Source organism: Mustela nivalis, assembly GCF_964662115.1.
Source record: "Mustela nivalis genome assembly, chromosome: 1".
Lineage (NCBI taxonomy): Eukaryota > Metazoa > Chordata > Mammalia > Carnivora > Mustelidae > Mustela > Mustela nivalis.
This window is the reverse complement of record NC_139020.1, coordinates 102,257,207-102,282,466: the sequence shown is the minus strand read 5'-3', so window position 1 is coordinate 102,282,466 and position 25,260 is coordinate 102,257,207. Positions and strand designations below refer to the sequence as shown.

Below are 25,260 nucleotides of genomic sequence, written 5' to 3'. Positions count from 1 at the left end.
GTACTTCGGTAGAGCAAATAAGACATTGCACAAATATTCTGATACAGTGGCAAAATTGTCATGGTTTTCATCTGAATTGGAAACTTGCTAATACTGAAGAAATTTCAAAGTCCTTTATATGGCTTTGAAAACCATGTTTCTTCAGAGTAGGCAAAGATAGACTTGAATGAAAAGCAATTTTTTTTCTTTCTCACTCTTTTTATCTTTCTTTCTGTTCAAAGATCTCACAGCACTTATTATTTTCACAATTAATAAAAATGTTTAAATAAAATCATGTAAAAACTTACAACAGAATCAAAAGTCATAAGGTAAAAGTTAAAAGATTTCTCTGCGTCTCCTTGCTAGGTCATCCAGAGTCGCTTACCAAAAGTGACTTTATCTTTCATTTTTTAAAAAAGGGGTTTTTTTAAACATGAATGAGACCACACTCTCCATACTGCTCTGCAGTTCATTATCTTGGCATATTTCTCCATGACATCCAGAGTTTACTCACTTTTTTTAGTTTCACGTATACATAATTTTAATGGACTTTTTCATATTTAAGAAAGCAAGGTTCTATCCAATTAATTAAACTAACAACATCAAGCGTGCCTTGACATCTGAGAGATGATCATTTTCAATATCTTGGAATATAATTTCTCAGAATATGATCTTGCAATATCATTTCTGATTTCCTTCTATGCCTGCATTTACTAGTCTTAGAAAAACGACTAACATGGATTAAATACTACATATGTACTAAGTGCCTTACATACATTATTTAACACACACATATATATATTATATAATATATATATATCTCATCATCCCATTTTAGCAATGAGGAAACCAAAGTTCAGAGAAGGGAGAGACTTGTCCAAAGACACAGAGATGTTAATGGTAGAGCCTGGATGCAAACCCTGGTCAGTGTGACTCTGAAGATTATCTTCTTAACTAGGTACACTGACTCACCACTGAACCAAAACTTACATAAATATTTGCATATATATTTATGAAAATGGGACTGTATTATGCACATGTTTAGTAACCTATGTCTTTCAGTTGAAAATATATCCTAGACTCATTTTCATCTCAATAAATTATAATTTCATCATCATGTCTAATGACTGACTATCTTGTCCTCCATTATATGGGCGATCATAAAATATTGGTGCCAATTTCCCACTGTTAGATACAGGATTGATTCTAGCATATCACTATAATGATAAACACTGACACAAATATTTTTATTTGCTGCACATTCTAAAGCATTCTTTCACATAGAAAATGCCTGTAATAGAAGGGCCCTTTTATCTACTGGATGTAATAACAACTGGTAGTGCTTCAAAGAAGGCTGCATAGAATGAACACAGACTTGGGGTGCCTGGATGGCTCAGTGAGTTAAGCCTCTTGGCACAGCTCATGATCCTGGGGTCCTGGGATTGAGCCCTGCTTCAAGCTCTGCGCACAGCAGGGAGTCTGTTTCTCCTTCTCCCTCTACCACTCACCCCATTCCTGCCCTCTCTCTCTCAAATAAATAGATAAAATCTTTTTTAAAAAACAGAATGAGGGGTGCCTAGGTGAGTGACTCAGTGGGTTAAAGCCTCTGCCTTCAGCTCAGGTCATGATCCCAGAGTTCTGGGATCGAGCCCCACATCGGGCTCTCTGCTCAGCCAGGATCCTGCTTCCCCCTCTCTCTCTGCCTGCTTCTCTGCTGACTTGTGATCTCCGTCTGTCAGATAAATAAGTAAAATATTAAAAAAAAAAAAAAAAGAAAAACAGAATGAATGCAAACTTTCCAAGAATTAATACATATAACAAGGTAAGAATAATTCCTTTCTGGTCTCATGCTTTACTTAGTTATAACACTTGATTTGCTTATATGGAGGGTTGGGACTAGGAAAAGATTGAACAACAGATTTTAACATAAAGTATAAATCTGCACTGTCCAATATGGTAACAATCAGCCACATAAGTCTATTTAAGCTTAAATTAAATTAAATTAAAAATTCAGCTTTTCAGTTTCACTGGCTACATTTCAAGTACTCAGTTGCCACATGGGACTAGTGATAACCAAAACATATAGTACAAATGCAGAACATTTCCATTGTCACAGAAAGTTCCATTGAATGGTGCTGATCTAGAACATTCATAGGATATAATATGAAATTCTACACTATATTTTAACAGACTTCAGAAGATCTCTATATACTATCATGGAAGGATACAAGTTTTTTGTTTGCTTTTCACTTTTTATTTAAGTGCTTATTGACTCATAAAGCTAAGAGGTTTTTATAATAATTTTATAAGAGTATAGTCATGTGCTGGAGGCCTGGGTGGCTCAGTTGGTTAAGCATCTGCCTTTGGCTCAGGTCATGATCCCAGCGTCCTGGGATAGAGTCCCGTTATCGGGCTCTCTGCTCCATGAGGAACCTGATTCTCCCTGTCCCTCTGTCTGCCACTTCGCCTGCTTGTGCTCTCTCTCTGTGTGTCAAATAAATAAATAAAATCTTTTTTTTTTTTTAAAGAATATAGTCCTGTTCTACGAGAATTTGAAAAAATAACTAGCTTTTTTTTAGACTTCACATGAAAATTAAATTTATGGAGTAGTGAAGGGACACAGTGAACAGATAAGTTTACTTCCACTTAATTAATTAGGGAAAGGATTCATGGAGGAGCCATTATCATGAACTATGTATGTACCTCTTAAAGTGTAAGCGAGTAAAGAGATGTCAGGCAGAGAGAAGAAGAAACTTATTTATGGGGCTGGATCAAAAGGGAAAGCCACAGATGAGGACTGACTGATTGACTGACTGATTTAAAGTAAGCTCTAAGCCCAACATGGGGCTTAAACTCATGACCTTAAAATCAGGAGTCACATGCTCTGTTGACTAAGCCAGGCAAGTCTCCCCCAGATGAGGATTTCAAGCCCAGAGTACTTTGACATTTGGGGAGCAGTCTGGGAATTAAGTAACATAACATCTAATGAAAGCATTTGGTAAACTATCAAGTACTATCTGAACTAAAATGTTGTTTTGGGAATCAAGGGGCACAGGTGTGTGCTTTAAAAACGTGTGCGCTTTCCAAATAAAACGTGTGTATGGTAGCATTCTTCTTCCTTACATGAAAATAAATAAAATATTGATAAATGGGATCATATAAATCACAAATACATATATAACATTACATATGCATTAAGACTGAATTCATAAAATATTTTCTTATCTCATACATCTAAAGAGTCACTAGTATAAATTATATTCTTATTATTATGTTAAAAAAAGAAAAAGAAAAGCAAAAACATGTAGCCAGAAATATCATTCTACATCATGATGATTTCGTTTTTCTTTTGCATAAGCCTGTGTCTTTCAAATAATCCACAAGCAAATAGCTTCATTCTGTAGATGAGAAATTATAAAAGACCATGTAATCAGCTGACAAAGGAACTGAAAACAAGCCCAGAGGAAATGCATGGCTGTGCTTACAAAGTCACAATGTACTGTTCTGTTTGCCTCCCACTCTCAAAGTGTATATTCCTGACATTTCTTGTCTTATAATTGGACTTTATGAATGAGAGCTGTAGGATGCTGTCTGGTGAATGATCTGAAAAGGATATGCTGAAGCCCAGCGGAGGTGCTACAGAAACTGAATGCTAGGTTTTGTGTGGGAACTTAAATAAGAGGCATAAATTAGAAATTCAGAACCCCAAATTTTATTCTATGTGAAACAAGGGCTATTTTCGCAGTCATTAATGGAGACTTCGAGTAGGTTTGGGTGACATATAACGTGGAAACCAAATGCACAGGCTGGGACTCCAGAAGAGTTTAGGGTCCTGTGGCGTTCCCGAGTTCACGCCTCACAAGGGTTCTGACAAGAAAAGAGAAGATCAGTAGAAGCCGTCCTCGTTAATTGAGCTTCTTTATCCTAACTGCTGAGCAGCTAACTAGTAAAAATCATACTTACTAACATTTCTATAACATGTCGTTCTCTCTAGCTTACATGCAATTTCCCATCTCATGTGGTTGAGCTGATGAATAGCACCCATTAGTCAAGAATGAGTTCACTGGGCTTCTGGAAATAATCAGTCCTATTTAGTAAACAAACTTTTCCCGTGTGCCTACTACGTGCTACATGAGAACCAGCCGCTGTCCCGTTTTATGCACGTTCAGATGCGGCCACAACAAGGATTCTCTTTTGTTGGCAAAAATACTGCGGAAAGAGAAAAGGAAAAAAGTGTTTCCGAAGCCAGGCAGGCAGGAATCAAAAAGTAGGCTTGAAAAAATTCTCCAAGGAAACGGGCCATTATGTTAATGGTGTCTGTATGTCTCTGGGTGGTAACATTGTGGGCTTTTCCCCTTCGTTATGCTTTTTTTTTATACTTTCTAATTTTTTTCTACAATAGGCATATATAAATGCATAAACAGAAAATAATAAAGTAAAAACCTTAAAAGAAAAAGAGTCTCCAAAAGTCTATACAAAAGAAGGAAGAGATTCAAATGTAAATAAGCCCATTGATTGGTATAGTTGACTGACAATCATATTGATGGACAGCATGACTCCAGCTACTTAATTGATTGTTTTTTTTAAATCAAGCATTGGGCCACAGCCTTGGTAAGAAAAAAAAATATACCATTCACCTTATAAAGGCATTAACTCTTCCTGGACTCTAGGATTTTGCCTCTACTGAAAGAAGAATTCATGCAACGTCCCTCCCCCAAAGCCCTAAAATAACTTGAACTTTTAATCTGTCTTTTTCAAAGGTAAGCAGGAGATCCTGAGAAGAATAATATTGTATCATGAATTAATAGATGGCATTTATGGGTTAAAAAAAAAAAAAAACTACCACACCAACAACACCAGCCAAAAGGACATAGAAAATTTACCCATTGCCTTTTGTTTTTACATTTGTGTGAACCTTTCGGCTGTAGAAATTTCTACGCCCAGCTAAGTTCGGGTTAGTCCAAAAATCAGAGGGAGCCCCCAGCCTATGAAAGGGTCATTCATTGAGGACTGAGCACGAAGGTCCTTGGTCCACAGTGAGTTACCCTGTGCACATACCCTCCAAGTACAGATGGCTCCTCAGGGCAGGAATTAAAGATGAAGAGAGAAATGACTCTCAAACGGAATACAGTACATTAATTCACTTAGAAGGCACCAGGGTGTGACTGCTTTACTGACTTTTCCAAAGGCACAGAATTTGGCCCCATTTCCACTTATAGTAAATGTGTTTACTCCCTAAAATGTGCCTCTAAATTTTCCCAAATGAGGGCCATGGCTTATCACCAAATTTTAAATGAGCTGCTCGCTGGTTTGAAAACACTTAAGGTTATTTGGGTCCCAGAGACACTGGAGGCCCAGACATCACCTTTGTCTTCACCCTCCCCCAGAAGATCCCAAGAGTGGGCAAAGCCTTTCACTCATGAGTGCTGGCAGTTGGCTGATGCCTCCCTGAGGAGAAAAGAAAGGGGGGAAACTGTGCTGGGTGAGGTTGGCCTCTTCTAAGTCTTATTAATAGAGAACATGTGGGCCGAGGCGAAGGCGGGAGCTGGGGTTGCTGAGTAAACAGGATGGGATGAGAAAGAGAATGATGCTTTTATATTCTCATCTATTACAGATCCAGGGAGGCTCTTTAATGCAGATGAAAGGGAGAGACGGATTTAAAGGAAGTAGCTTCCAAAGCTAAATTCGCAGACCACGGACGTGGATGTTGTCATTTCCCATGGAAGGAAGCTGTGTGGTCAACTGACGTTGCTAACCAACTGCTAACCAGATTCACTGAAGTATTCCTCGTCTGTGGCTCCGTTACATCTCTATCTGGGAATCCTTCTCTAGAGCTATCATTTATGTATTCATTCCACTACTATTAATTGAGGGCTGTTATTCGCCAGGCACCATTTTGGGCACTTTGAATACAGAAGTGAACAAGACAGCTTTCACAGACAGACTAAAGAAAGGGGAATAATAAAGAATGACAATAGGCCCATACGGACTGTGATACCAACCAGACGTCAGGGGGCCTGGGTGCCTGGACAAGGAGCACCGATCCAGACTTTATCCAGAAAGGGATGGTCAGGGAGGGTCTCCCTGAAAAGGGCTCCATGACATCTCAACTCATCGAGTTAGCGGGGTGAAGAAGGGAGGGGAGAGCTTGAGGCTGGACATGACAAGATGTGACAAAATGGCGGTGACACAATCACTGCTTAAAACACGCATGTTCCTCTCAGGGATGAGGGAGAAGACAGACATCTGCCCAAAGACATTAAGGAAGGAGGCTGTAGAAACCATACAGAAAGTATACTGTGTGCCATTGCACACCCAGGTGCAATGGCAAGCTCAAGGAGAAATGAGAAAGAATGCTGTTTGCATCTGAAATTTTCTTCCACGTGCTGGCCTACTTTTCACTCAGGCCCATCAGTGCCAATTAATGGAAAGGAAATTAAAGGCTATAAGGCAGGCAGCTATGTGAGGGAGTTTCCCCTTTCCTCATCAAAGAATGCTGATATTTTTACAAATATAAATGTTTAAAATGTCTCCTTAAGAATGTTTGCTGGGCGCCTGGGTGGCTCAGTGGGTTAAGCCGCTGCCTTCGGCTCAGGTTGTGATCTCAGGGTCCTGGGATCGAGTCCTGCATCGGGCTCTCTGCTCAGCAGGGAGCCTGCTTCCTCCTCTCTCTCTCTCTCTGCCTGCCTCTCTGCCTACTTGTGATCTATCTCTGTCAAATAAATAAATAAATAAAATCTTTAAAAAAAAAATGTTTGCTTGCATAGTCTTAGAAGTAGTATTGCCAAGATAAACTATCACATTTTAAGTTGTGTGTCGAAATCTGAATATCAGGAAATTTTCTTATCATTGAAACTTAATTTTAAAGCCATATGTGTATATAAATACTTAATACTTAGAAGACGGAATTTCCCCAAAAATATAAAAAAATACATATGAACATAACTGATAAGGTTTTAATCACACAAAATAATAGCTAGTATTGGAGACCTGAACTATTACAGATTTTTTTTCATTTATCGATTTTATTTCAGACAATATAAAAGAAATGAGAATTTTGTCAGTATTAAAAAAAGCACTTTATTTCATGCCATTATTTCTTTTCAATCTGCTAGCTAAAAACATGTCCATATCAAGCTTTTGTTTCTTGATCCTTATTATAGTCTCCATAAAAATCATTAGAAATATACTGTCTCAAAAAGAGAAGCTGATTCCTTTCCTGTCCAAATTATTAGTTTTCTGATTGACTTTGAAAACCAAAACTTTACTCTCTTTGAGGGAAAATAATCTATTTTTCTAGAGAATTTCAATCTGTCAGTCATTCTGATAGACACGTAGCTCCTACTGTATTATTTTTTGCTTCAGCTAACATACGTTAAAACAAAATCATTTTTAAAGCTGAAGACAACTCAACATTCTGATTAGCTCTAAAAGTTCTTCAGTCAACCAGCGACTGCCAAGTTTCCTCAATGTAAGACATTATCTTGACTCATTTTCTTCAAGTATCGAACAAGTGTGTGATCTGCCCCAGAAATAAGATTTGCAACCAAACATTGTCTTAGCAGAGAAGCCGGAGCCGCTAAATTTGTAACTCATGTACTTTCAGTTTTAAGTCTCACAGAAAGATACTTCAGCTCCAAGACATGAAATGATTATGGCGGGGGGAGAGGGGGCTTAGGAAGTCTTCCCTTTTCATCATTTTTAGTCAATGATCCATTTGTACGTTGGCCAAAAAGTATTATTACAATGGCTTACTTATATGAAGGCAGAGGCTACAATTTTCACTGATATTTCCTTTTGGGGACTAGAGAATTCAGTACTTTAGTCAAAAATATAGATTGGGTTTAGATAACTGGGGATATTTTTCAGCAATTCTTTTTCACAGGTATACTTCTATGAGAAATTGTTTTAGTTTATACTGAAATAATTTACTGTGCACACTAGCCGAGTTTTATACAAGTTAGTCACCCAAAAGAACCTGGACATCTGGAAATGTGGCCACCTTCACTAAGCTGCTACCCTGAAGGAAGAAATCTGACTAAAATGTTTTACACAAGTCAATGGAATAAAATGAGAGAGCTAGCTTACTTGTTTTGTCTGCCCGTCTTCCTTCCTTTCTTCTTTCCTCCTCTCTCTCCCGATCTCTCTCTCTCCAGATATCTTTAGCCTGAAGCCTATTTGTTACATGTTTTTACAGCTCATCAGCAAAACCACACTTCTGTCAGCCAGAATAGTTATAGCATACCAATTATTTAAATTGTCAGAACCCTCAGGTAAAAATGCTCCAGGTGCCAAAAAGCAACAATCCTCTTCAACATGCAGAGAAGTTGCTTTTCCCTAGGGTTTAGAATGGGGCTTTCCTCTGAATCAGAGGGACCAATACGTGTGGACTTCTTTCCAGCAGTCTGGAAACTGGTGTTCTGAAAGACAGCATTGCCACGGACTCTTAAGGTGCTGGAAATGAGCCAGGCTCCAGGGACACTAAGAGAAAAAAGCAGGCACCAGACCTCTAATTCTCAAAACTAAGACTAGGTGCTCAACAGACTCACCTGGGGAGTTTTTAAAAAAACTCTTTGAATGCTTGGGTGTCATATCATTGGACTGGGATAAGGCCTGGGACTTGGTATTTTTAAAATCAGCAAACCTTGAGGATTATTATTTTAAAGTATACAAAATTCACATTTATGCCTTTGATAAATTAAGGTAAAAGAAACTCCCGTCCTCTGAGCTGAAAAGTTAATCAAAGAGAAAGGAAATCGTTCTTACTATTGCCATTCCTCCTGTTGTCATTTAATATAATCAGCTGGCCATGTATAAATCCATTAAGATTTTTAATCACTTTGCTTGGCCCCTCTTCTGAAGCTCTATGTCAGAAAATTTAATATCCGAGCAACTTCAAACAGCTGCCAGCACAAATCCCATGTTGTCTCCTTTCTTCTCAGGCCCTGGGTTAGAGAGGGGTAGGAAACTCAGTTACTAGGCACAGTGCAAGAGAGCTGGCCCACTCAGGGTGTCCCCTACCCTGGCCTAGCAATTGAGGTCAGGCTGGAAGGTGGGCCCAGGGCCTCTAGAGCTTCCAAGTTTTCTAGAAAAAGCCAGAAATCATCTTATTTATGTGAAAGCTCCCAATTTCTAAACGTTGGCTTGTAGTTGTGAGTAATCAAAACATCTCTGAGGACCCAAAGGGAGCTGCCACTTTGCAGCCTCTGGTGTGGGAGGGTCTTCATCTCACCATCATGTGGGGCCCTCCTAAACTTCCAGTACTCACCTCTAGAGGCAACCGTGAGGGGAAAGCTGCTCCAGCCACCCCTCTTCACTTCCCCTCCCCGCCCCACACCTGGCCCCTTTCCACCACCACCACGACCACCCCCCCCCCACCCCCGCCCACCCCCAGCCGGCCTAGCACTCCAACCCTGGACTCTAAAGCTTGTGTCCCTACAGTGCAATTGTGTGTTGTTCTCCCCCAGTAACTGCCCACTGCCCGAGGCAGGGATGGTGCCTTAGTCCCCTTACTCTAGGAATGTATGTTAATCCCAAACTGGATACTGACTCAGCACACAAATGTTATTAGATGCTTACTATGTGTATATAGAAAAATTTAACAAATTACAGCCCCTCAGAAATACGAATCAAGAAAATTAAGAAAAAAGGCTTTCCTCTCCAAATAGATGTTGTTTACCTTTGTGATTTGCATCTCCTCCCAAATCTAGTTCACTGGTGAGCATCCTCAGATCATCTCCACATGGCGCCTTTACCCTGACTGTTGCTTAGTGATTAAGGGAGTGGCCTTTAAAGACAGTCTGGGTTTAGGCCAAGGGGGTGTGAGGGTGGACGGGATGGAGGCCACCTTGGAACAGCACTTGGAGGACACAGAGAAGAATCCATCCATTGTCAGAGCCCCGTGCTCAGATTCCCAAGGACTCTGGGCTGCCATGGGAGCCGATCAGATGCGCCTGCAGGGGTGATATCGGTTCTAGCCCAGCAAGCAGCTAAACAGACCTCAGAGCCCACCGATATTCCTGTGGTGCATCTAGAATCAGATAATGGGAACATTAGAATCCAAAAACTTGACAGCATCCCAGCAGCAGTGCCCAAAATGGCCTCATATCAGTTCTCCAGCAGCCTGTCACACGGGCTTGATCCTACCTATGTTAGTTGTATCATAGAAGTATTAAAGTTCCAGTAGTTAGGCCATTTATTTAGTGTACAGTGGGCACTTTTCCATTAATTTTGTAGATTTTATTTATTTATTCATCAGAGACAGAGAGAGAAGCAGAGGGAGAAGCAGGCTCTTCCCTGAGCAGGGAGCCCAATATGGGACTCTATCCCAGGACTCTGGGATCATGACCTGCACTGAAGGCAGACAGTTTACCATCTGAGCCACCCAGGCGCCCTCCATTAATTTTAGAGTAAGCTGCTTTTAACAGATTTATCAAAATATTAGTAGGAAAGGATCACGTTTTGAAGCGGCAGGACCAAGTTATTTTGTACATAGAATTTTGTTATGTTTAATAAACCTGGTCAGAGGTTTATATAAAATAAATAAATTAAATTTAATTAAAATAAAGACAGTTTGGGTTCGTATTTAGGCTCTGCCACCTGTGTGACCTTGGGCAATTACCTGACCTTATTCTCAGTTTTCTTGTACTTATCTGTTTTTTAAATTGAAGTACAGTTCACACACAAATGTTATATTAGTTTCAGGTATACAACTTAGCCAATGGACGACTACATTATGCTATGCCCCCTCTAAGTGTAGCTATCACCAGACAAACCATACACTGTTACAAACTCCTTTCCTTATATTTAAACCAGGAGTAATCACGAAACCTCCTTAAAGGCTTGTGTGAAAATTAATTATGCCAACAACTATTTACTGTGTTAGGTCATTACCACTCCCCATCACTGAACACAGTGCCTTCCAAGAGCACTGCATCGTGAGCATGATTATCCCATCCTATAGATGACACAATGAGGCTCCAGTGTCAACTAAACGACCCAAGGTCACTCTGCTAGTACATTACAGAACTGGGCTGCAAACCGATCTGCCTTGAAGTCCATCACCTTTCCAATTACACCAGAGAAAAACCAACCTGGTCCTCCCGAAGTGGTGGCCAGTCTGCCACCACTTACAACCCACTCCTACACATGAAGTTAGTCCCTCAACGGGCACCTAAATACAAGCGCTTCCATTTATCATTATATTAATAATAATAAAATCTAACAGTAAGCTCTATGTTCTCCACGAGGTGCTAAGGACCTTTCATGGTCGTCTTTAACCTCCCGGAGGCACTTATTATTTTCAGATGAGGAAACTGAAATCCACAAGGTTAAATCACTTGCCCAAGGACAGAAAGCAGCATTAAAACCTAGACTCTGACTCCCAAGCCATTAAGAGCTCTCAATCTCTCTGCCAAGCATTGGGATTCCCCAGACCAATACAATTTCATTAAAAAATAATAATAAAATTATGAACCGACTTACCAACTCTTTATTTCATTGCCATTTGCTCATAAAAGAACACGCTAACGCAAAAACTGTTGAGAGCTCATCATCTCCGAGTAAAATAATTAAATACATTTAACTGTGTAAAAAGTTCCAGACATTGTTTTTGTTTACTTGTTTGTTTAACTTTTCCGTGTGAATTGGGGGATGCATTGTGGCCAACGCTGCCTCCTCTCCAACGCTTTCCCCTCGTCCTTCCCAACCTTGTCACCTCCACCCTTCCACTTTATCATTTCTGCTCATCGACTATTCCTCCTCCTTATGCCTTCCTTCAGAGCCAGGATTATTGGTGCACAAGTAACAGTGGACAAGGAGAAGCCCGAATGCCAACGTGGGCTAGGAGCTTGGTCCAACCCGGGTAGTGGAGGAAGCAGCCGGGAATGTGGGAGGCTGCTCTTGAAGATCGAGGGGCTGTAAAGGGAGACCGTGGCGCATGCCGGAATGCGACTGAGAGCCGGGGAAAATAGAGGATGAAAAGGGCAGGGAAAGTGGCAAAGGGCGTCTCCACTTCTACCTTCTTGACACCCAGACAGAGGTTGGGAATTGGCCAGTGCTAAGAAGGAGACAGGGTGACAAAGCAAAGAATGTTTGCGTTGTGCTGACAACCACCCACGGGTGCCTCCTCGCAAATGAGTCCCTCCCACGGATTTCTTTTGAGTTAACATGGAATTCGGTTCTAAAGCCAATCTGAAAAATGGAAGTCACTTTCAGTTTCACTCATGTATTCCGTGTTTATCAGGACCTTACCATGGCTGGGCTTTGTAAGGTGCACTGGGGAAAGGTTACTTTGATAAGATTGGTTTTAGCCAGCTTTCAAGAGCTCATAGATGGGTAGGAGAGACAATATGTTTCCTTTGTTTTTCATTTCTTTTTTGTGCATGCATATTAAGGTACTTTGCATTAAGGTACTTCAATTGAGTAGTTGAAGAAACTCCTGTATTTTCTATCTATGGTAATATTTATAAACCTGTTCATGATACACTTTATCCTCGATGGGGACATACCTAACAAATGCAGTTATCTACAAGCAGAAAGTCGTACACAATTGCCTAGAGAATAAACAACCCACAAGGCTTGAGGAGGAGGGGAAGCTACAGCCCTGGTTAGAATATATAATTCGCCTGAATCCCTGCATAGATAGTTATACCCTGTGTGACTAACATCCAGAAGGACTCTTAATCTGCAATGCCCATTTTATTGAGTTCTTCCAGGGCACACTAGTGAGACAAGGTTTTGTTCTTTTGTTGGGGGATAGGCAGTCGGTTGGGGGAAAGGGGCCAAATGTGGGGGGCTGAATTCCCCAAAGGAAGAAGTCAAAACCTGTCTCCTGCAACCCCATAGATCAGGAAACACACATTTCTTTTATGCCCACTCTGTGCTGCCCCTGTTTGTCTTTAGATCAATGCAAGGAGCCTGTGACCTGCTGAAATTAATTCTACAAAACAATGGAATTGAGTTACCAAGGTCTCATCCTATTACTTTTTTTTTTTAAAGATTTTATTTATTTATTTGACAGAGAGAAATCACAAGTAGATGGAGAGGCAAGCAGAGAGAGAGGGGGAAGCAGGCTCCCCGCTGAGCAGAGAGCCCGATACGGGACTCGATCCCAGGACTCTGAGATCATGACCTGAGCCGAAGGCAGCGGCTTAACCCACTGAGCCACCCAGGCGCCCAAATCCTATTACTTTTGATAACAAATTAATCCTTTTTTCTCTCTCCCAGTGAGTTCCTGACACTTTCAACTTTTGGTGTTGCTAGTGAAAAAGAATGAATTAAAAACACAACCAAGTGCATTTCCTAAAACCTTTGGTGGGTGAGTTTAAGGGCGTTTTGCTTCTTTTTACTGAATGTTTCTTCTTTCCCTACTAACTAACTGAAAAGGATAAAATGTGCACATGGGAACAGGGGTAGCATTTGACCTCCAAATTCAGGGACTGGCTTACTAATTCAGTCATGTTTGTTACTAGATTCCAAAAGGCATTTACCAAAAAAAAAAAAAAAAAAAAAAAAAAAAACCAAAACAAAACAACTGGTAAGAGTCTTTAAAAGCCATTCCTGAAAAATCTCCTACAATGAAGAAGCAATATTCCTTGCATTCCCACAGTTCTGCTTTAAGAAATAAAACAAACATATATAAATGCACACACGGGTGAAAAGATGAGAAGGAAATATGCTAACAAGTTAACAGTGGTTATCTTTGGACACTGAGATTTGGAATCGTTTTTATTTTTTACTTTATGCCTTGGTCTGCTTATAATTTTTCTACTTTTAGCAACTATTTTCCTTTTATTGAGAAAAATACATTTAAGGAGGAGGGTGGGGCAACTGGGTGATGGACATTGCGGAGGGTATGTGTGGTGGTGAGCACTGTGTATTGTGTAAGACTGATGAATCACAGACCTGCACCCCTGAAACAAATAAAACATTATATGTTAATAATAATAATAATAAAATTAATTAATTAATTAAATATATTTAAGGCTATTTTTCCTCCCTGGGAGACTCCAAATCCTGCCCCCACCCCATTTAGCTGGTTACAAACTGCCCCCCATCCCTGCAAAAGACTGAAGATGTGCTCTCTGAGAGTGAAACAGAGGGTCTCTGGAGTGCGGACAGACCAAGCACAGCTGAAAACAGAAGTACTGTACAGAGTCAAAGGGTGTCTGAATCTAGATCCTGAGATCTCTCCGTGGGCACCACACCATGGTGCACACTGCCAGTCCCTCTCTGCCCTCAGCCGCCATGCCTTCACCCTCCAACCAAAAAATGCAAGCACCTCTCTGACAACCAAAAAGGAAAAAAAAATCTAAAGATACAAACCTATCCTAGAGTTTCCCCAACTAAAAGGCCACATGGCCCCCAGTGAACCTCAATCGATAAACCCCCAGCCACTTAGATAAGAGCAGACAGACAAGATTGTCAGATTGCTAAGAAAAGTCTCAAACATTAAAACAGTAACTAAAACAAATGGACAGAAAATAGCAATTTGAATGAAACAAAGCTTATATGATAAGAAAAAAAATACCAGAAAATACTATCAGATAAAATACCACAATTATAAAATGAGGATAGAACATTATCTTTTAATGAACATTCAAAAAACAAAAAAGAAGGATTGGAAATCAAAAATATGAAAAACACCACAGAAGGGTTGAAGATAAAACTATGTCAAAAAATCATTTTTTAATAAAGATTTTTATTTACTTATTTGAGAGAGAGAGAGAGAGCACAAGTAGGATAAGGGACAGAGGGAGAGGGAGAAGCCGACTCCCCAATGAGCAGGGCTGGATCCCAGGACCTTGAGATCAGAGCCTGAGCCAAAGGCAAAAAACGAGCCACCCAGGTGCCCCATAAACTACGCCAGAAAATTAAGCAAAAAGACCTAGAGATAAGAAAAATTAGGTAGAACATAGGAAAGAAAAGATAGAAGATAATCTTAAGGGTGTGATATCCAAAGAATACGAGTTCCAAAAAGAACAGATAAAATGGAAGATAGGAACTTACCATGAAATAATATTTGGGGCGCCTGGGTGGCTCAGCGGGTTAAAGTCTCGGTCTTCGGCTCAGGTCATGGTCTCAGGGTCATGGTCTCAGGGTCATGGTCTCAGGGTCCTGGGATCAAGTCCTGCATCGGGCTCTCTGCTCAGCAGGGAGCCTGCTTCCCCCTTTCTCTCTGCCTGCCTCTCTGCCTATTGTGATCTCTCTCTCTGTCAAATAAATAAATAAAATCTTCTAAAAAAAATTAAAAATTTTCCTAATATAGAGGCATGATTTTTCAAATTCAGAAGGACTTTCTGAGTGTCCAGCAAAAAAGGATGAAAACAAACCCATGCTGAAACACATTCTAGAAAAATGTAATACCATTAGGATGAGATCTTCCAAGCTCCTAAAGGGAAGAAAAAAAATAAAATTAAAAAAAATATATAGGTCACAACAAGATTTTTCAGATTTTTTTATAGCAAAACTGGAAACTAGAAAGCAATGGGACAAAGCCCTTAAAAGTCCAAAGAAAACTGATTATTAATGTGGAATTTTATACAGAACTAAAACTTCATCATGTAGGATAATGGGAAAAAAGACATTTTCAGAATTACTGGTTTCAAGAACAGTTATCTCTCCTATACTTTCTCAAGAAAGTATAGAATTGGTCAGTGCACTAGCAAAAGGAAGTCTTAGATACAGGAAGCAATATTCCACACAGGGGAGTTTGAAGTGAATTTACGGGGTGATGGTGAAAGGAATCTCCGTGAGCAATTAGCCCAAACTGCTGCAAACCATAATGTCCCTGGAGAGAATCTACAGGGGATAAAATTGGTAAAGTATGTCACCTATCTGCACATCTTGAGTGAAGACAAATCCCAAAAAGTATAGATTGAAATGATTCAAAGAAAATAAAACAAAACACAGAACACAACATAAATGGAAAAGTAAGCGATATTATAGTTTACAAAATGACTCAGCTGTGGTCACTGTAGTATAAATTGTAGTGCAAATGGAACAAAAATTATGACATAATTAAATTAGGAGGAGAAGGTGCCTCTTTAGCACAATAGTTAGCGAGTCAGTCTCATAAATTGGGAGGACAGAGGGGATGAGGAAGGTGGTATGTGTGGGAGGGCATTCTGGGGCGGCAGAGAGGAAGACAGCCAACCCTCACCTTCTACAGTGAAAAGTTATTACTTAGCACCTACAACTAAAAAAAAAAAAAAAAAAAATCAAGAAGTCAGCAACATAAGCCTGTGAGATAGAAACATGGAGGTTGGGCACCTGGGTGGCTCAGTGGGTTAAGCCGCTGCCTTCAGCTCAGGTCATGATCTCAGGGTCCTGGGATCGAGTCCCGCATCAGGCTCCTGCTCAGCAGGCAGCCTGCTTCTCTCTCTCTCTCTCTCTCTCTCTCTGCCTGCCTCTCTGCCTACTTGTAATCTCTCTCTGTCAAATAAATAAATAAAATCTTTAAAAAAAAAAAAAAAGAAAGAAACATGGAGGTCAATATTAAAAGCCACGGCTGATAGATGAAAGTGATTGCCTTTGGGGTGAAGAAAGTGACAGAGAGGTAGAAAACTATTACTTTTCTTTATAAACCTTGTGGAACCATTTTATTCTTTAAACCATGGGCATATATAATTTTGATAGGAGACTAGAAAAAAAATGAAAAACTAAAAAACAAAGACTGGAACTGGCATTTAGAGCTCTAAGTATATTTAGGTTGGAATCCTACTGTAGCCCAGTACCTAAGTCTGCCCGGGCTTAACTATGTCTCCAAGCCTATTCGTTTCTGTCCATAAAATCAGGACAATGGTGGTTGTGAAAATCATATGAGGTCTTCTATCCACCTTGGACAGGTCATGTCAGCTCATACATCAAATGGCCAAGGCTCTCACGCTCTCACATGACCATTGTAGACCACTAGCAGCCAAAGGTTTTCTGCCCTTCGAGCAGAGTTCTACTTAGGCCAATATCCAATTGTTTGAGGAAGGAGATTTCAAATCAATGTTTCTCAATCTTGAACAAGGTTTCAAAGAAGAAACAAAATAAAGCACCAAACTCTTCAGGGCCCAGTGTTGACTTAGGCTATTTTAATTATAATATTATTTAAATATGATAATACTATTTATATAGGCATTAACTTCTTCAATACATGGAACTTAAGCAACAGTACAGTGAAAATAAATTTAAATAAAAACCAAATCCAAAATTGGTGGAATTCAAGTGCACACTAATTTTTTTACGTTTATTTTTTTATTCATTTCTTTAAGTAATCTCTACACCCTACATGGGGCTTGAACTCATAACCTAGAGATCAAGAGCCACATGCTCTTCTGAGTCAGCAAGGAGCCCCCAAGTGAACGCTAATTTAATGTGACAGTTGGTAGAATTTTGCTGAACCGAAATCATGGCTCTTCCAGAGCACACTCAATAGCAGGATCTCACTGGTCCCCAAGCACAGGCCACTCGGGGTGCTAGGTGATGATCCAATTTCTCATGGCTTTTCTGTGAACCCTCCTGCCACAGCTGGCTGTGGGACTCCTACATCTTTGCATGGTGCTGCATGTCTCTTATGCATCTTATTAATGCTTTTTCCTTGTTAGCCAGGTACAATAAAAGTAACACAATTTGGCACCAACTTAATCATAACAGAAACTCGGGCTCAAACATTGAGAAAAACTCTAAATTAAAAATCACTATGCAAAACTGTAAAATCCCTGATTGGAACTCCCTGGAGGTTAGTTAAGGCCTCCCGGGAAGCTTTACCCCAAAGTTAGGAGTCAGGCTCTTCCAGGCAGCAGGACCAACCTTGCACCCCCCCCACCCGCCCTCCACCCACCCATCTCCTCCACAGGGTCCAGCCAAAACTGCTGCTTTATTATGCTTTAACCATACCCATGGGACAAAGAATTCTTCTTTCCACACCCAGTTGTTCCTCATTCCATTGTACGGGTTGTGATGGGTCCTTGGTTTGCTTTCTTTCATTTACATTTGCTTTCTGTTTCAAAATACATATTATGACATTGATCTGACACATGGGACAAAAACCAAATACATGGTATCTGATTGCTAAAAAGACACAACTTCACCTTATGATGGAAAATATTTACTGACTTCTTTGATGCTAAAAAATATCCATGTAATTTTTAAGAGATTTTATTTATTTATTTGAGAGAGAGAGAGAACCAGCTGAGGAGGTTAGCAAGGGGAGAGGGAGAAGCAGACTCCCCGCTGAGCAGGGAGCCCAATGCAGAATGATCTCAGCCAAAGGCAGACACTTAAGCAACTGAGCCACCCAGGCACCCCAAAAATCTGTGTATTTTAATCTAATTTAGTATATATGTTTCTGATGTATTAAAAACAAACACAGGTTTCCAAGGTTTTTAAGCCTTCTGTAGGAAGACATGGCACCATCAAAAGAAAAGAATATATAGTATATCCAAACTTCCCCAACTCAGCCTCTGCTCATACCCCAAAGCCAGGCTTTTAGGCAGAAGGATAATCTCAGACATGGCAAGCTGTGTCCTCTGGCCACAGACATTCAGCCGCATATATTCTGTGCCAAAGGCCAGGGGGTAAAGTGTCCTTCACAGCTCAAGACTTCTCTTTTTTGCAATCACAGCTGTCCATAGCTGTTATGACAATTTGAGTAACCGTGGCCATTTCAGGAGCTCCAGGTTGCTGCACTGGATGGAAGGAAGATTAAAAGGAGTTGCCTCTTTTCATACCACAAAGCCGTGCTATCCATTCATTTATTCCATAAATACTTATTAAACAACTACTGTGTGAAGTTCCATGCTTCTCTTAGGCAGTGTGAGGGATATAAAGTTGAAGAAGACCCATGCCCTGACTTCGAGAAACACATTTTCTAGAGGAGGGGATAGACATAAAAGCAAGTAACCGCAAAGCAGTGTGAGGAGTGCTGATTGACAGATAATGTGCTATGGTTGCACAGAGGAAGGAGCAACTCAGCTTACCTGGAGTGACTTTGAGTTGGTCTTTTGGCTGAATAGAGTCCTCAGCTTGACAAGAAGGGGGGCGGGGGAAGGAGTCCAGGCAGAGGATATAGCACAGAGGCTTAACAAAGGTTGGATCACGCAGGGAAGAGTAAGTAGGTCTGGGGTTACGTAATGTATAGTAGGTAAAAATAACCAGAAAAGACATCCTAGGGAAGATGTTGAAGTTTGGGTTTTTCCTATTGGTTTCAATTTGATGTGTGTGTGTGTGTGTGTAGATATATATGTGTGTATATATATATGACAATATTTATGTAAATAAAACACTGTCTAGATTTTGAGAATATAGAGAGGGTTTTTTGTTTTGTTTTGTTTTTGATGTGCTTCTTAAAAGTAAATACACAAAGCAAATAACTCATAGAAAGCAATTTTACAGGGAACTATAATAGTGTATTGTGTATGGTTTTTTAATGAACCAAAATCTAGACTAGCTTGAAGAATAGACAGACTGCATGTCCTTTAAGCAATTCTTCATAGATCACATTTCTATCAAGCAGGACTTTGACAAGAATTGGACAAAAAGTGGTTGGTTGATTTTGTATTCTTTGCAAATTCGTAAGTGCAAAGGTGATTTGGGTGGTAATTGGTAGGCATTAAAGAGTTGTAATCAGGGGCTCAGTGGGTTAAGTGTCTGCCTTTGGCTCAGGTCATGATCCCAGCGTCCTAAGATCCAGCCCTCAGTGGGATTCCGTGCTCAGCAGGGAGTCTGTTTCTCCCTCTCCTTCTGCCCCTTCCCTCACTTGTTCTCTCTCTCTCTCAAACAAAAATATAAAATCTTTTTTTATTTTATTTTATTATTTGTCCCTGCCGGGCTTTATATTAACATATAAGGTATTATTTGTTTCAAGCATCAGTTTTACACAACTCACAGCGCTCACCATAGCACTTAACCTCCCCAATGTCCATTATCCAGCCACCCCATTCGTCCTCCACCCCCAGCAATCTATAAAAAAAAAAAAAAAAAAGAGTTGTAATCAGTGTGCTGATATAATTAATATGTATGACTATTAGGGGGTTGTGGAAGGAGGAGAAGAAAGATCCATGAGGAGTTTATTACATTGTCTAAAGCAAAAAAAAAAAAACAAAAAAGGAGGCAGATTGAATTATGTAGTGATGGGAGACATGCAGGAGTCGTCAGATGATAAAGTGATAAAATTTGCCAAATCTTTGTGACCAATTAGTGCTGGGGAGTGAGAAGAAGTTAGAGGAAGCTAAGAAGCCTCCTAGATTTCTGGCTTAACTATCTGGGTAAGCTTTCTTTTTTCTTTTTCTTTCTTTTTTTTTTTTTTAAGTTTATTTATTTTTTTGTTTTTACTAATCTCTACACCCAGCATGAGGCTTGAACTCACGACCCTGAGATCAGCGTTGCATGCTCCACCGACTAAGCCAGCCAGTAGCAGGGTGAGCTTTAGTTCCTTTTACTGGAATAGTAAAGAACAGACTGGGAGAGGTGTGATGATAATTTCTGGCACAACTTGATGTTAGGACATAATGAAAAAGCAGATGCAATTCATCTTTTTAATATATGATGAAAAAAAATGTTGAGACAGTGATAGGACCAAACACTGCTCTAGCCACATTAATTTAATATAATATTAAAATGCATATACCCGATGACCCATCAGTTCCATTTCTCAGTGTCAACCTCAGAAAATACACAAGCACTAGGAAGAAGGTATAAGGATGCACACTGCAGCATTATTTGTAATACAAAAAAATTCAAACTACTGAAATGCCCTTTGACAGGGATATAGTTAAATAAACCGTGAGGGTGTTTTCAGACGTAGTGAAAGTTAAAATCACCTGGGATATTGGAAAATAATCTTTTCAACTCCCTTTCCAGTCCTACAGAAACAGATTCTCTTGGGAAAGGCCGTGGATAGGTCTGGGTGATTTTTATAATCAGGAATGTTTTGGAAAAACTCAGGAAAAGTGTTTCCCAAACTCTCGAAACAAACAGATGCCAGGCAGGATTAGAAAGAATGAGGGTAGATCTCTGCGAAGTAACTCAGAATGAGCTCCAAGGTATACTGAGTGATAAATGCAGACTGCAGAATGAACACACAGTATGATACCATTATGTAACCACAGACCCACACACAGAACAATGTATTTCTAGAAGTAAATATGGGTTTGGGGCTGGCGATTTCAACAGGAACTTGTGTAATGACTAAAATGGTTCAATTTTTTAAAGACCAAAAAGTATTCATGTATTAATTCTGTAATTAGAAACAGATATTAAGGGCCCCTGAGTGGCTCAGTGGGTTAAGCCTCTTCGGCTCGGGTCATGATCTCAGGGTCCTGGGATGGAGCCCCACATCTGGCTCTCTGCTTAGCAGGGAGCGTGCTTCCTCCTCTCTTTCTTTGCCTGCGTCTTCTGCCTACTTGAGATCTCTGTCAAATAAATAAATAAAATCTTTAAGAAAAAAAAAAGCAGATATTAATTCATTGCTGGTGTGGTTGAGGTGATGATGAAGGTAACTGATGCAAAATACGATTTGTGCTAGACCACATATGCCTTGAAAGGTATCCCGGTTAATTTTATCTATGTAATACTTATTCATTAAATATTTGAAACTGTTCTCTACACAAAATGAAGCAGATTCATTGCTTTGGGGAAAGGGCAAGAAAGGTGGCAAGGATGAAGAAGAAGGGCCCAGAAATCCCCTGATATTTCCACATCTGCCCACATTCCAAGACCCAATTCAAATACTGTCTCTGTGGTCCAGTTCCCACAAGCTGGTCTCATCTCTTTGTCTTCTGAACCCCATCCCATCTCCTTCATCTACTTACATATATGTGTGTAGGTCTCATCCTCTCCCCACGTTATCCCCCCTCCACTCCACTTTGCATTTCCCCAAAGCCCAGCAGTACCCTGCATACACAGCTCTCGGTCTGAAATGATTATTGAATGAAATGCTTCCAGCTATGCCCCAGAGGTCTGAGAATGGTCTTCTACTCTCCACTGCAATTACTGCTCAGTGGAAGTCACTTAGTCCTGTCTACCCTCACATCCTCACCCCATCTCCTCCCCCTTCCTCCTCCTCCTCACTGCTGTCTAAAATTCTCGCAACAGAAAACATATGTTTTTATTACATAATTAAAGCTGAGGCTCAGAATTCAAACTCCTGAGGAGAGCCATAAAAAGAAAATGGTTGCCTCCCATCCTTCCCAGAGCACAAGACGGACAGGAGGGGAGGAGAGGGAGTAGATGGTTCCTCCATACCCAGGGTGAGGTGAAGAGCAGAGATGGAGAAGAGAAGTTCTGTGGGTTCCTTGCAAAGGAAAACTGGGCCTGGGGGGGGGGTCTTCATAATCTGCCACCTCAGTCACCAAAGTCACTTCTACCTTTTATCTATCCTCTGTGGCTAGCCTAATAAAAACACAATCTTGATATGAGATTGCTTATCTCAAAGTCTTCCTCTTGAACTCAGTCCACCCACAGGGATGGTGAACAGCATTTCAGGGTGCACCCTTCAGTCATGTCAGGAATCAGTCATGTCCTCATTATTGCTTAGAGATAAGAGGATGCTTTCCAAGAAGCCATACCATGTCTCCATGTTGTTCCGGACTAGCAACCACAGGAGCGGACAATCCATTATTCTTTATTTTAATCGTATGCCCTGGAATTTCATGTCCTTCGGCATTAGCACCATGGTCTCTCTGCCCTTGTCCACCCCCACAAACACATTGATTTTTATTACTTATTTAAATTATGTGTCAGTCGGGGTCCTAGCACAGAACATTTGGTATCTCAAACTGGGTAAATTAGGGAGGGGTAATAGAAGGAGTATTTGTAGAGAGCTGTGTGGGAGAGCCAACTGACAGGTGCTATGACTTCCATCAAAGGAATAAATAATCTCAGCCTTCTTCCTTCTGATTTCTTCCCTGTGTCCCACTGGCCAGATCCTCCTGGAAGCCAGAGGTCAAGGGAGCCTGTTGATGAGGTCCACAGCATGTTAGCCCTCTAGGTCATGAGCAGATAGCAGTAGGAGGATGAATCTGGAGGAGCAAGAGGAGGATGTCTAGCACAACTGCATTGTCTGTCTCCTGCTCAAGAAGCCAAGCCCAGCATCACAGTATATACAAAGCCATCTCCAGTCTGGAGCCACAGTGCCCTTCCACCGTTCTTAACCCTGGGACCGTGCTCCACTCAAGACACAGGACAGCGCCCCTGCCCAAGCATCCTCCTTTGTACCCATTTGCCCACTTTGTGCTTCCTCCTCTGCCTCAATCACCCTCTCCCCTCTCCTCTTGAAGAATTTCTACCCATCTTCACAGGTGAGACCCAAATATCTCTTTTAAAACCTCCCCTGATCTTATTCTCTTCACACAGGCTGCATTACCTCCATCTCCATAATACTGAAGCACACATGAGCTTTTATTTGGGGTGGATTCGTGTCCTTTTTCCCGCCATCTCATCGTTGACTAATAACAACCACGATTATAATTTTCCGAGTACCTATCAGACGGCAGACCCAGGCAGAGCCATAAAAAGAAAATGGTTGCTTCCCATCCTTCCCAGAGCACAAGACGGACAGGAGGGGAGGAGAGGGAGTAACTCATTTTCTCAACTCATTTTTTTGTCCAGGAAGCAGACACTTCATTTTCAGAGAGATTGGTCAGTTGGCGTAATGTGGCTCAGCTAGTAGCCCGTAGAGCAGTGGTCCCCTAAGCTGCTAAACTGGGATTCAAACTCATTTCCTTCCCATACCAACCCTGAAAGTTAAAACTGAAAGTGACCACAGGAATTTAAGAAACAAAACAAATGATTAAGGGAGAAAAAACAGAGAGAGGCAAACCAAGAAAGAGACTCTTAATGTAGAGAACAAACTGATGGTTACCAGAGGGGAGGTGGATGGCAGGGGTTCAACATGTTTTTGAGGAAACAAGCAGAAGCAGAACATACTGACAAATCTCTTGACTATGTGCCTGTTTTCTCTTGGTATAAGAGGGCAGATGGCCATGAGTTTCTCTAGTCTTATTTCTAGGCTAATAGTTGATAGCGCGGTCAGAATTTGTTGGTAAAACTAAACTTTATCTTGACTGTATTTATTGGTTGCCTTCTCCAAACAAAATCATCAGCAAACAGAATCCCTTAGAAGAGTAAGGTATTGGCCTTGCTCTGAGAGTACTGAGTTTTAGAAAAATTTCCTAAGGAAAAAGAAATTCCCAAAGTCTGGAAGGGTGGTGTGTCAGGAGTTTCTAAGCAACACGTCCTTGTGTTTTTACATATGAACTGTGAGACTAGAGAGCTGAGGGGGAATATTTTAAAAATGGAACCTGTTATAACAGTAATAGCCACCATAGAAAGGGTACTTTGTGGCCAACTGGTGTTTTATACACATTATTCCTCATTTTTTTAACAGCCCTGAAAAGCAGGTCCTGCTATCCCCATTTCACAGGACAGGAAACTGAGTTTCAGAGAGTCTAAGTTACTTGTTCAAGGCCTCTCAAAATTCATGCCTAAATCTCCCCGGGCTTTACTCTGACTCTCTGAAAAAAAGAACTTAAATACCATCAGCTATAACAGACGCAACATTATCATGAGGGGAATCCCCTAGAAACATAGAAATTCTATGGCAAATCAAAGTAATTCTAACCATCAAATATAATTATAAAACACAAGGTCTCAGAATCCTAAAATGACATTATTCTTCACATAATTACCTCATCCGAACTTCCCTTTTACATTTTTGTAAAGTCAATTAGGTAAGAGCAGTATTATAATCTCGTTTGTAGATGAAGAAACGGAAGCTCAGAGCAACTAAGCAGCAGCCAGCCGTGGGATTGGAACCCGGATTTTTGTTTTTGAATTTAGTAAACGTCAATGCAAAAGCCTTGCTATTGTGACTTTTTTTGAACATAGAAAGCTGAAAGTCTGCGCATTACCAAACTGCTTGCTTTAAAGAATTGGCTCATGCCCACTCCCTCATCCTCATCTGCCCCTCTTCCTGTCACCTTTTTTCTTACTATTTTCATTTGTTCCACAAATATTGTGACAAGAATAAAGGAAATAATTAGAAGAAACTTCACTCATCATTCTTGTACCACAACATATCAATTATTTTTAGGTTTCTATTATTGCCATCCAGTCCCTGCCCAAATATTACCCAAAAAGCGTGCATGTGTACGTGCACACACACACACACACACACACACACACACCACACAAATAAAGATTTAAACTCCCCTAGGAAGTTATTTGAAACTTGGGGGGGCCAAAAGTTGGTAGTCACAAGCATGTGATTCACAGAATCCAGATGGACCCTCC

General features: G+C 40.5%; 1 pseudogene across 1 annotated transcript; it reads left to right on the top strand.

The window, feature by feature from the left end:
- Positions 1 to 9,815: 9,815 nt before the first annotated feature.
- On the top strand, positions 9,816 to 10,165 carry LOC309859906 (ragulator complex protein LAMTOR5 pseudogene; annotated as a pseudogene). The gene has a single exon. The product of its transcript is annotated as a ragulator complex protein LAMTOR5 pseudogene (transcript).
- The last annotated feature ends 15,095 nt before the right edge of the window (positions 10,166 to 25,260 follow it).